Genomic DNA, 9,974 nt, shown 5'->3' with positions numbered 1-9,974 from the left:
ATAAAAATGTGGTTCTCTCCGTGTATGACAAACAATTCCGGGGACTGTTCGATTTTCTCTTCAGAATTTCTTAAAGTGGACAGCCTTACGATTGTAGAATCTTTCTTCTTTTATTGTTCAATAAAATTTTTGAAGAATAAAACTAATAGCCTTTGAATTATAGCTTTCTCTACAGCCGTTCTGTATTTATTTCTGAATAAAACCTGTCAGATAGGTTGATTCTAAATATAAAATCAACTTGTAGTTAAAATAGTAACGGAAGTATTAAGCAGATTATAAACCCAATGTAGACTATCAAAGCAATGCTTTGAATTCCGATATGCATCCTTTGCAAAATCAGGTCATTTGATAATGATAATAAACATATAAAACGATTTTCATATACAGTATGAAAAACAAATGTTTATAATTTTTAGATCAATTGATAAGTATGCCAAAGGGCTATCTGCTTATAATTCTGAATAAATGGAAAAAAAATAAACTGGCGACCATGGCATTCTATACAATCTTTTGAACTTAAAATATGGCAAAATACTGTCGTAAAACGAACCATTCTTTAAGGTAGTACTATCGGTAATAGACTTTGCATTCAGAATTTAATGAAACTTGACATAGTTCTCCATTATTATATCATAATTAACCAGTCAAATTTTTAGGGGCCTTCAGAAAACTGAAAATCGGAACGTCCGGTTTTGTGAAATAAAATAAAATCTGTGATATCCCATAAGAATCAATATTAAATATCTTTAAAATATATTTTTTTCAGTTCTCTGAAGGTCCCTTAAAATAATTAACTGGTTAATTATGATATAATAATGGACAACTATGCCAAGTTTCATTAAATTCTGAATGCAAACTCTATTACCGATAGTACTACCTGAAGTGTTTCATTAAAACAAGCACAAATTCTCTATGCTTTTTGTCAGACAGGCCAAAAGATGTCAAGCATACGATTTACAAGAGACATTAGTAAAAATTCATAACAAAAGATGGTCAAAAGTCAATAATAATCAGTTTTTCAAATTTATTATTATTACTTATTATTGTTGTTCACATTTAATCATGCACACAATATTTACATCATGGTCTGTTCGACTAATTTTGATATATAATATGTTACATACATTCGTAAACTAATTATTGACAAATACTTGTCTAGTAATTTTTAATTAAAGAGAGAATTGAAAAAAAATACACTCGAACCAGGACTCGAACCCGTACTTCTTGGATTCATGTCAAGCGCATTTATGTTTTTTCCAGACAGAAAATGGAATGGTGAAACAGAAAACGGGTTTACAAAAAACGGGTTTTAAGATCGTACCCCTCTCACAGAACTGGAATTCTCTTTCTGAATAATTGCACATAATGATTCTTAGTATGGTTTTCTTAGTCATTTCTATGTTTCTATTGTATGAACGACGAAAAAAAAATTTTGTTCATAGCATCAATATTTTTAAGCGTTACAAACTTGGGACTAAACTTAGTATACCTTGCATATTACATATATGCATGGTATAAAAAGGCAAAGAGAATTTTTCCGAAAATGTATTTTTCCTTATTATCTATCTAAAGTGAATTAAATAAAATTTATTTCCATTGCAAATACGTACTTTTAATTTTTTTTTCTTCAACTTTTCAAGTTGATGTAAATAGTTACAGTAAGAAAGAAATACTTATCTCTGTAAATTAAATAAAATGTTAAAATTGAATTTCTGATAAGTTTTTTTTTTTTTTTGCTTCTTTTTAAATGCATAGAAATTTAATGTGAATACCTGCCTTGATAAAAGTATATGAAAAATTATATCATTTGCAATCATTGAAAAACTGTAAAGGTGATATAAAACGAAGTATAGTAAGAATCGACAAATTAAAAATTCGTGCTGAGGCCAGTGTCTTCAATTTCGAGTTTAAAACAATTCTAGTGAAATAAAAAATTTTATTTTACTATTATTTCATTTTTTTTTTTTTTTTTAATTAAAAATATTTTATGGAATACTTTTTAGTTTTTATGCCGTGCATATGAAATATACCAAAGTTTACTAAGTTTGGTCCGAAGTTTGTAACGCTTAAAAATATTGATGCTATGAACAAAACAAAATTTTGGTATAGGTGTTCATAAAATCACCGAATTAGTTCATTTCCGGTTGTCTGCCTGTCTGTCGTCTGTCCATTTTTCATCACGATAACTCAAAAACGAAAAGAGATATCAAGCTGAAATTTTTATAACATGTTTAGGACGTTAAAAGTGAGGCCGAGTTTGTAAATGAGCAACATAGGTCGATTGGGTCTTCTCGTAGGACCCATCTTGTTAACCGTTAGAGATAGAACAAAAACTTATGGAAATAATGTTCCTTATATAAAAATAAACAACTTTTGTTTGAAACATTTTTTCGTAAACATCACTGTTTACCGGCGAGAGAGCAAATTGTATAATATGTATTATATGGGAATATCAGTTATATTATGTATGTATGTGTAATGTGACAGTGTAATCAACACTATATATAGATGGTATTTCAATAATTAACTCAGTCAATTGTTTTTTTTTCACTTGTCTTTTAAATTAAGACGATTCTATTCTGTAAAAACAAGTTATTCAGTATTAAAAAATTATTCGTTTGCATTAAATTAAACAATTTCTGCGTTCCTTTATGTCGGAAAAAAAATAGAAGAAGAAGTTAATTTATCACTTAGAGACAACGATATGTATTAGAGTCAATGAATCCTAAAATCGAGACAAAAAATTACAAATTTTTTCATATATTTTCTTATTATTCTATACTAGTCATGAAAAACACGTTCATTTCAAGATACAATTTCTCCAATATTTTACTGTAAAAAAATTAGATATGTTATAGTATAATTAATTTTCCTCCCATTCGTTATGGAAAATCCAAAAAAAACTTGCCAAAGTACTAGGAAGTACTAAGGCAATCCAGTGCCAGTGAGATCTCAGTGACTAAGCACTGGGAAGCTACAGTGTGCATTTTTTTAACTCAACAATAATTAAGCTCATACAACAAACATGTTTTGGACATTTAAAAATTTGATATACCGCCATCAGGTCAAATGAGCTATGACTTCCATTCGAATATTTTATGTTTGATTTACAAATTAAATGTCAGACATTTGTTTATGGCATTCTTCTAAAAGTAATTAATTTATCTACCAACTTAAAAAAGTATAAACTGGTGTAATTAAAAAAATAATACCTAATTGTTAAAATAACTAAAATATGAAATATTTATAATAATTTGCATATATATTAATTGATATTACCCAGAAAAACATTTGTGCACTTGGTATAAAGTTTTAATTTTTATACCATGTGTATATGAGAAATATCATAGTATATTAAGATTAGCCCTAAGTTTGTAATGCCTAAAAATATTAATGCCACGAAAAAAATTTTGGTATAGCTATTCATAGAATCACCTAATTAGTCCATTTCCGGTTGTCTGTCCATCTGTCCGTTGCCCGACTGAAAGCTAAAATTTTTAAAGCGTGCTTAGGACGTAAAAATTGAGGTCCAGTTCGTAAATGAGCAGCATAATTTAATTGGATCTTGTAAACCGTTAGAGATGAACAAAAATTTAAATGTAAAAAATGTTTCCTATAAAAATAATAAATAACTTTTGTTAAAAAAATGTTTTTGTAAACATGACTATTTGTCCACGAGGGCACTAGTTACCTGCAAATTTTGTAGTATGTATTAATATGGGAAAATCAGTTATGTGTGTGTGGTTATTTAAGAGTTGATATCTCTCTTTACTTACGTGACGTCAAAAAATAAACGGTTGCGTCATCGACACTTATACATAGTATTCCAACAACTAATTCAGTCCATTGTTAGTTTTCACTTGTTTATAATAAAATTCTTTTAATTTGAATGAGAATTTCGAATAATTTTTTAATATTATGAATATTTGTTTTTGACATGAAATATCTTAATACAGACATTGTGCACTACCGTAAAAATAGTTACATGACAAAAAATTACCATTTATATGTGTTTTTTGCAATTGAAAAAGAATATCAGTTAGTATCAGAATATATACAGGCCTTTATCCAATTCTTCGGCTATTGCCATACTGTTTGAATACCCATTATAATGGCATAAGGAAATCGTTTATTTAAAATTGTCATCACTTAACAGAGACTGAAAGATCTCCTTGGTTTTTTGTCAGCCTGTATAAATGCATAAAAATTAGTTATGAACACGAATAAGAGAAAACTTTTTGAAATTGTTGTGTATATTACGTAAGCTGCGACCTAAATAATTAATTGCGTTTGACTAGCCTTATTCAATAAGCATGGCGGTTTGAATTTGTAGGGTAAATTTCTTTAACGAATTTAAATTCTTGTAAATAAAAGTTTTCTCTCTGATTTTATTCGACGTCAGTATTTTGTCTAATGAAGCATGAATAATAACTTCAGCAAATATTTCTGATTCTAAGACAAAATACTGTAATATACTAGCTTTACCAACGACTGCGAAGACCGACCGCTCCTGTTCTAGCGAAGAACGTCCTAACGAACCCTTCCAAACAATCTAACAATCGCATTACCATATAATTGGCCGTGTTGTCTAAGTACTTTTTCGTAAATCACATGATTTTTTAAGAAAAGTGTTTTTGAGATATAATCAAAATTAGTGTAATGCAGATTTAGCTCTGTGTCACAAAAAAGGTACGGATTACAAATTGTATTATAGGTTATCCGTGCATTTTTTGTGACACAGAGTTTAGTTCAACTCATAGATATAGGAATATTTTAAAACTAGATCCATGGTTCAACTCTTCCAGCCAAGACGCTATTCTTTACGAATTTTCACAAATGTCATTTCCATGCAATTTTTTTACTTTTTTGTCACTCATTTTTGCAGTATTTATAAACCTGACAAAATATTTCAAAATCGCAAAGCTATCGTTAAGGTATGTGCACTCTTAAACGTAGTACTATATGTTCTTTGAGCTTGGCTTAGAGTGTAGAGTGTAATTCTACTTTCAACTACACTCTCTACCATGAAATAACTACACTCTGCTTTCTACATCATGGCAAGATGAACATACTTTACCGTAGAATGTTTAAAATTTTCGGGCGTAGTCAAGATTAAATACTGGTTTTTGTTTGTTACTAAATCATTCTCATTAACAACTCTTTGGCATAAATTGACGTATGAAAAAAATAAGTTCACATATACTCTTACAACACAAAATAAAGTACGCAGTTCCAACACAATTTATTTTCTAATCTTCTCTATTGATAATAAAAAAACTTTGATCATAAGTTGACTGATTTTTTTGTTGGTTGATTATGGAATCATACCAGTTAATATTTACTTTAAGTTTGCGTGATTAAAAATCATTTGACAACTAGATTATTTCAAAAACAGACGACAAAGAAGGATCATGAATTGATGGTTGCATGTCTAATATTACTGTTGCATACCAATTTCAGACAAAATGCGTGCAAATATATATTTTTTTAATTCTTAGAAGTCGTGATAATATTACTTAAACTTGGATAATAAGAGAGTTATTTACAATGGTTCGTAAATATTAAATATTTGCACAATTTTCATAAACACGATTCATTTTATTGTGATTCATGTTTTAAGGTATTTCGATTCTAAAAAAAATTAAAATGATCCAAAAATTTTGAAATTTTATTTATAAATGATCGTTTTATACGTCTTTTGTCTAATTATGATAAGTAGTTTAGAAGCTAGGTGGAAACAGACGAAAATACATGCACTTTAATTTGATACCAAACGCTCTATCTTTAAATCGATTGTTTTTCGAATATAGCTTCATGTCCTCAAGAGGGAGCCATGTTCAATTTAATGTAATGCCACATAGCATATAACCAGAAGGCGATCAAAACGCTTCTAACGATACCTCATTGTCAAATTATGATGAGTAGTTTAGAAGTTAGGTCCGATCAGATGAACATCCATACATATGGGTCAAGCACATAACCCTCGCCATTGTATAGTCGTGGTAAAAAGTGCCTCGGTCCTCATCTTTTAAAAATCTAAGGACGACTTTTTAAGAACATGTTATATATTAATCATTCATAAAATTAAAATTATTTTGTAGATAGTAAATTTTTTTTTTGGTCTTATTTACACAATTTTATGTAACAAAAAATTATTCTTTCATCATCAACATGACAACAGTTGTGGGTATACATGTAGACAGCATTATTTTCTATTGTTGAGTACTTACTTTTATTTTACACATTACTGTGTAAAATAACGGTAACACAAAAAGCATTCAAAACAAATTTTTTTTGTCAATAAACATAGTTTTTTTTTTTTTTGAGTTTTTCATTGAAAATTCTTTTTAACCACCGAACTAAAAAAAGGAGGTTGTGAGTTTGACTGATATGAGTGTGTGTCTGGTCTGTCAATCTATCTATCTTTGGCATCGTAGCGCCTAAACAAATGAACCCATTTTCATTTTGTTTTTCTTTTATTTGAAAGGCAATTTCATGAAGAGTGTTCTTAGCTAAGTTTCAAGTGCGAGTTTAGGGTTCCTAATCGGAAAAAATTGTCGGGGGTTTTTTAAATTTTGTATTGAATGTTGTGAGACACTGAACTAAAAAAAGTATAACTTTTGTGAATTTTTAAATGTTTTCCAACGGTTACATATTCGTAAAAATAGACTGAACCCAGACTCTATTGAATTAGCTTGCATACGGATTGGTATTTTTACTTATCTGTTTGATGTGACCATCAAGCTAAGAGCGGGATTTGGATATTTTTTATTTTGTTTATTTTATACTGTTTTCAATTATTTTAACTGACAATTATTTTTACAAAACAGTTAGTTTAACGAATTAAGTAAATATATTTAAGAGTAAGGCATTTTGTAATTTATTTATACTTATGTGGTAAGATTTGACACGAATAAAAACTTTTTTTAAGTATTAGTTTGACTCAAACGATAATATTCTTCTTTTCTTAATTCGTTTTTCTACAAATATTTGCAATACGCTCTTCTACTTCTAGGGGGAAAATTAACCAAATAAAATTTGTTCTACTTAGAAGAAAACATCTAACATTGACTTCAATTTCATGGAATTATGTAAATTGACTTCTGAAATTTTTGGCTATAGAATAAATATACCATAGCGATACCTTATATATTTTAACGTTTCGTGGTTTGCTATTATACAAGACTAATAAACTTAAGATAGGTACTCTGGGAGTCAAAAATTTGATGGGAAAAAGGCGTATTATATCCCAACCGTATTAAAATCTGTATTGGAAGTGATTTCATTAATTAGTTTAGAAAGTTGAATTTGAATCTTTTTTTAGGGTCTCCCCTCATTCATGAAACTTGGGGGAAGGGGGTTCAAATTAGAACTTAGGATCTCAAAATCTTACACATTAAGAAATGCTCAAGGGAACCCTAAACTCGCATTTGAAAATATTCTAAGAACACTCTCTATTAAATTGCCTTTTTTCTTAAAGTGTTTTCCAAACTGAGCCGATTTGGAAGATCATTGCCTATTTTTAGTTTTCTCAGATACGAAACCCTAAATTCGTATTTGGAACATAGCGAAGAACACTTTCAGTAAAGTACCTTTTAAACAAAACCAAAAAAATCAAAATCGATTCACCCGTTCAGGCACTACGTTGAGACAGACAGACAGACACACACACATAGCAGTCAATATTATAACACCCCATTTTTTTAGTTCGGGGGTTAAAAGTTTATTTTTGAAGAAAACAATACGATAGATCAATTCGACGGAAATGTAAAAATTTGTGTTAATATGCTAACCTTGTAGCTAACTTGCAGATTTTACCAATTTTATCCAGGTATTCAGCGCTTCAGCTGAGAAAGTACCAAATATTTGGTACATAGAGGTTTGGTGACGGTCACCTCAGACATTTATGATTGTAGATGGTAGTATGCTGTACCTTTCATGATTTTATAATGAAGAATCGTTATAACAGAAGAGAATCCATGTTCAAGTTGAATAGTGACAAATGACATTAGATAACCTTAATACCATTAGATATAATTTTTTGAAGTAAGTTTTAAAATTACATAAAATAATTCTTTTTGGTTGTTCTATCGTTGTCTATATGTATGTATGTATTATTATAACAGCCAACTGCAGAAAAAAGATAATTAAGAATTTTCGAGAAAACATAAAATGTCACTGCGTACTTAATGTTGTTATGAAGGTTTTATGTACTCTGACGTTGTACGTTGTTGCCAGCCAGTCACCACCATTCAGCCAAACATAGAATGAATGATACAAGAAAATATATATAACAAAAAGTGATAATGTGGAAAGTTCTAATTGATTGTGATCACAGAATGTACAAAGTTACAAAAAAAAAAAAAAAAACTTGAAATAACAGAAGAATAATTACTTTTATTTTTCTGTATACAAACATTTTTTTAAGGGAGTGATGTTATGTTGGTTTTGTAACTTTTTAACCGACAAAAAAAGGAAAAGTTTTTTTTTGTTATTTGTATTTTTTTAGGTTGATGTGTATATTTTTAACTACCCTAGAAATCTTAATCAAAATTTTAATAATATCATTATGTTGTGAGTTGCCATTGATTACTTTTCATAAAAGAACATTCGTGAGGGTATCTACTTTGACCTGCCTGTGTTCAATCATAAGAATTAATCGAATAGATGTATTTTTCAATGTTACTAGAAGGTGGCAACACTTATTGAGACTCCGATCTCTATATATTGTAAGTATTATAAAAGTTATACGAAATACTTTTTACCAATGTTTGAAGAAATGGGTCACTTCTTCAAATGTTGGTGAATAACGAGTATAATAAGTACTTTCAATACAAGCTTTTATTTAGTTTCACCTGTCCCGTTGTCTGTCTGTAATCAAATCTTGCAAGTCAAATTTGATCTATTTCACAATTTCCGATTGAGCTGCAATTTTGCATGTACATTTAGTTTGGATGACAATGTATGGCAAGGTTTTGGCGTCCTGTTTATTTGGCAACTAATTATTTTTAAAAAATAATACGGGGTAAGCTTTTATTGCACTAAAAAGTAGAAAATAATTTTATCTATGAGTCACTCATACCCGACTATTTGTAAAAGCTTGAGGAGCTTAATATTAAGAATGAATCAAAAAATAATTAGGCATGTGGAGTAGATGAGGCGTTCCGATTCATTTTTGATATTTTAAATTTGACGCCTCAAGCATTTACAAATAGTCGGCTATGAGTGTTTCATAGATAAAATTATTTTCTACTTTTAAGTACAATAAAAGCTCGTCCATTAAAAAGTTTTTTTTTATTAAAATTTTTCAAATTCCAAGTCATTGGAGAAGATGAAACAGAAAAGTATCTTTTTTACTGAAATTATTATTATGTCCAAAAATGCATGTAACAATATTAAACATTTTTTTACGTTTCGTCAGGCTTTTCAATCTTTTATACCGGAATGCTTTTGATTCCCTTGAGGACTTTTTTTGAGTAAGTTATTATGTTTTTTTTTTGTTAAAAAGTTTTATTTATTACGATATTATTTCAGCATCAACATTTTTTATGTCTTTTGTAAGTCTCATTAAAAACCCACAGTAAAATTTATTGTGATATTTTTATGTTTTATTGCAGGTCATGGAGGAGTTTCTTCAAAAAGTGAATTTTATATTTAAGTACTTTGAAGACAACCTCATAATATCTTACTGTTTACTCAAACATCGGTTTGCAAAATCAAAGGTAATAGTAGGCGATATTTGATTATATTATTATTTGGACAGTTGTGCCGGTCAGAACAATAGATTTATTGGATGACTTAGAAGTTTTTGGTTCCAGAATAGACTCTACAAATCCCTTCATAAAATCAAACAAGCCCCTGTATAAACTTTTTAATTGGAATTATACAAGAGATAAATTTTGTTATTAGATCAAAAATTTCAAAGGAAAAAAAATATTTATAGCGCAAAAAATTTAAGTTTTTCTTTAAATATT

The 9,974-nt window shown here is 28.9% G+C and overlaps 1 protein-coding gene across 2 annotated transcripts in view; it reads right to left on the bottom strand.

The window, feature by feature from the left end:
- Window positions 1–9,974, bottom strand: part of LOC123297962 (zwei Ig domain protein zig-8-like) — a 546,183-nt gene that overhangs the window by 394,083 nt on the left and 142,126 nt on the right. The window lies entirely within an intron of this gene.

This window comes from Chrysoperla carnea, chromosome 4 (assembly GCF_905475395.1).
Source record: "Chrysoperla carnea chromosome 4, inChrCarn1.1, whole genome shotgun sequence".
Classification (NCBI taxonomy): Eukaryota; Metazoa; Arthropoda; class Insecta; order Neuroptera; family Chrysopidae; genus Chrysoperla; species Chrysoperla carnea.
This window is presented reverse-complemented; position numbering and strand designations above follow the sequence as displayed.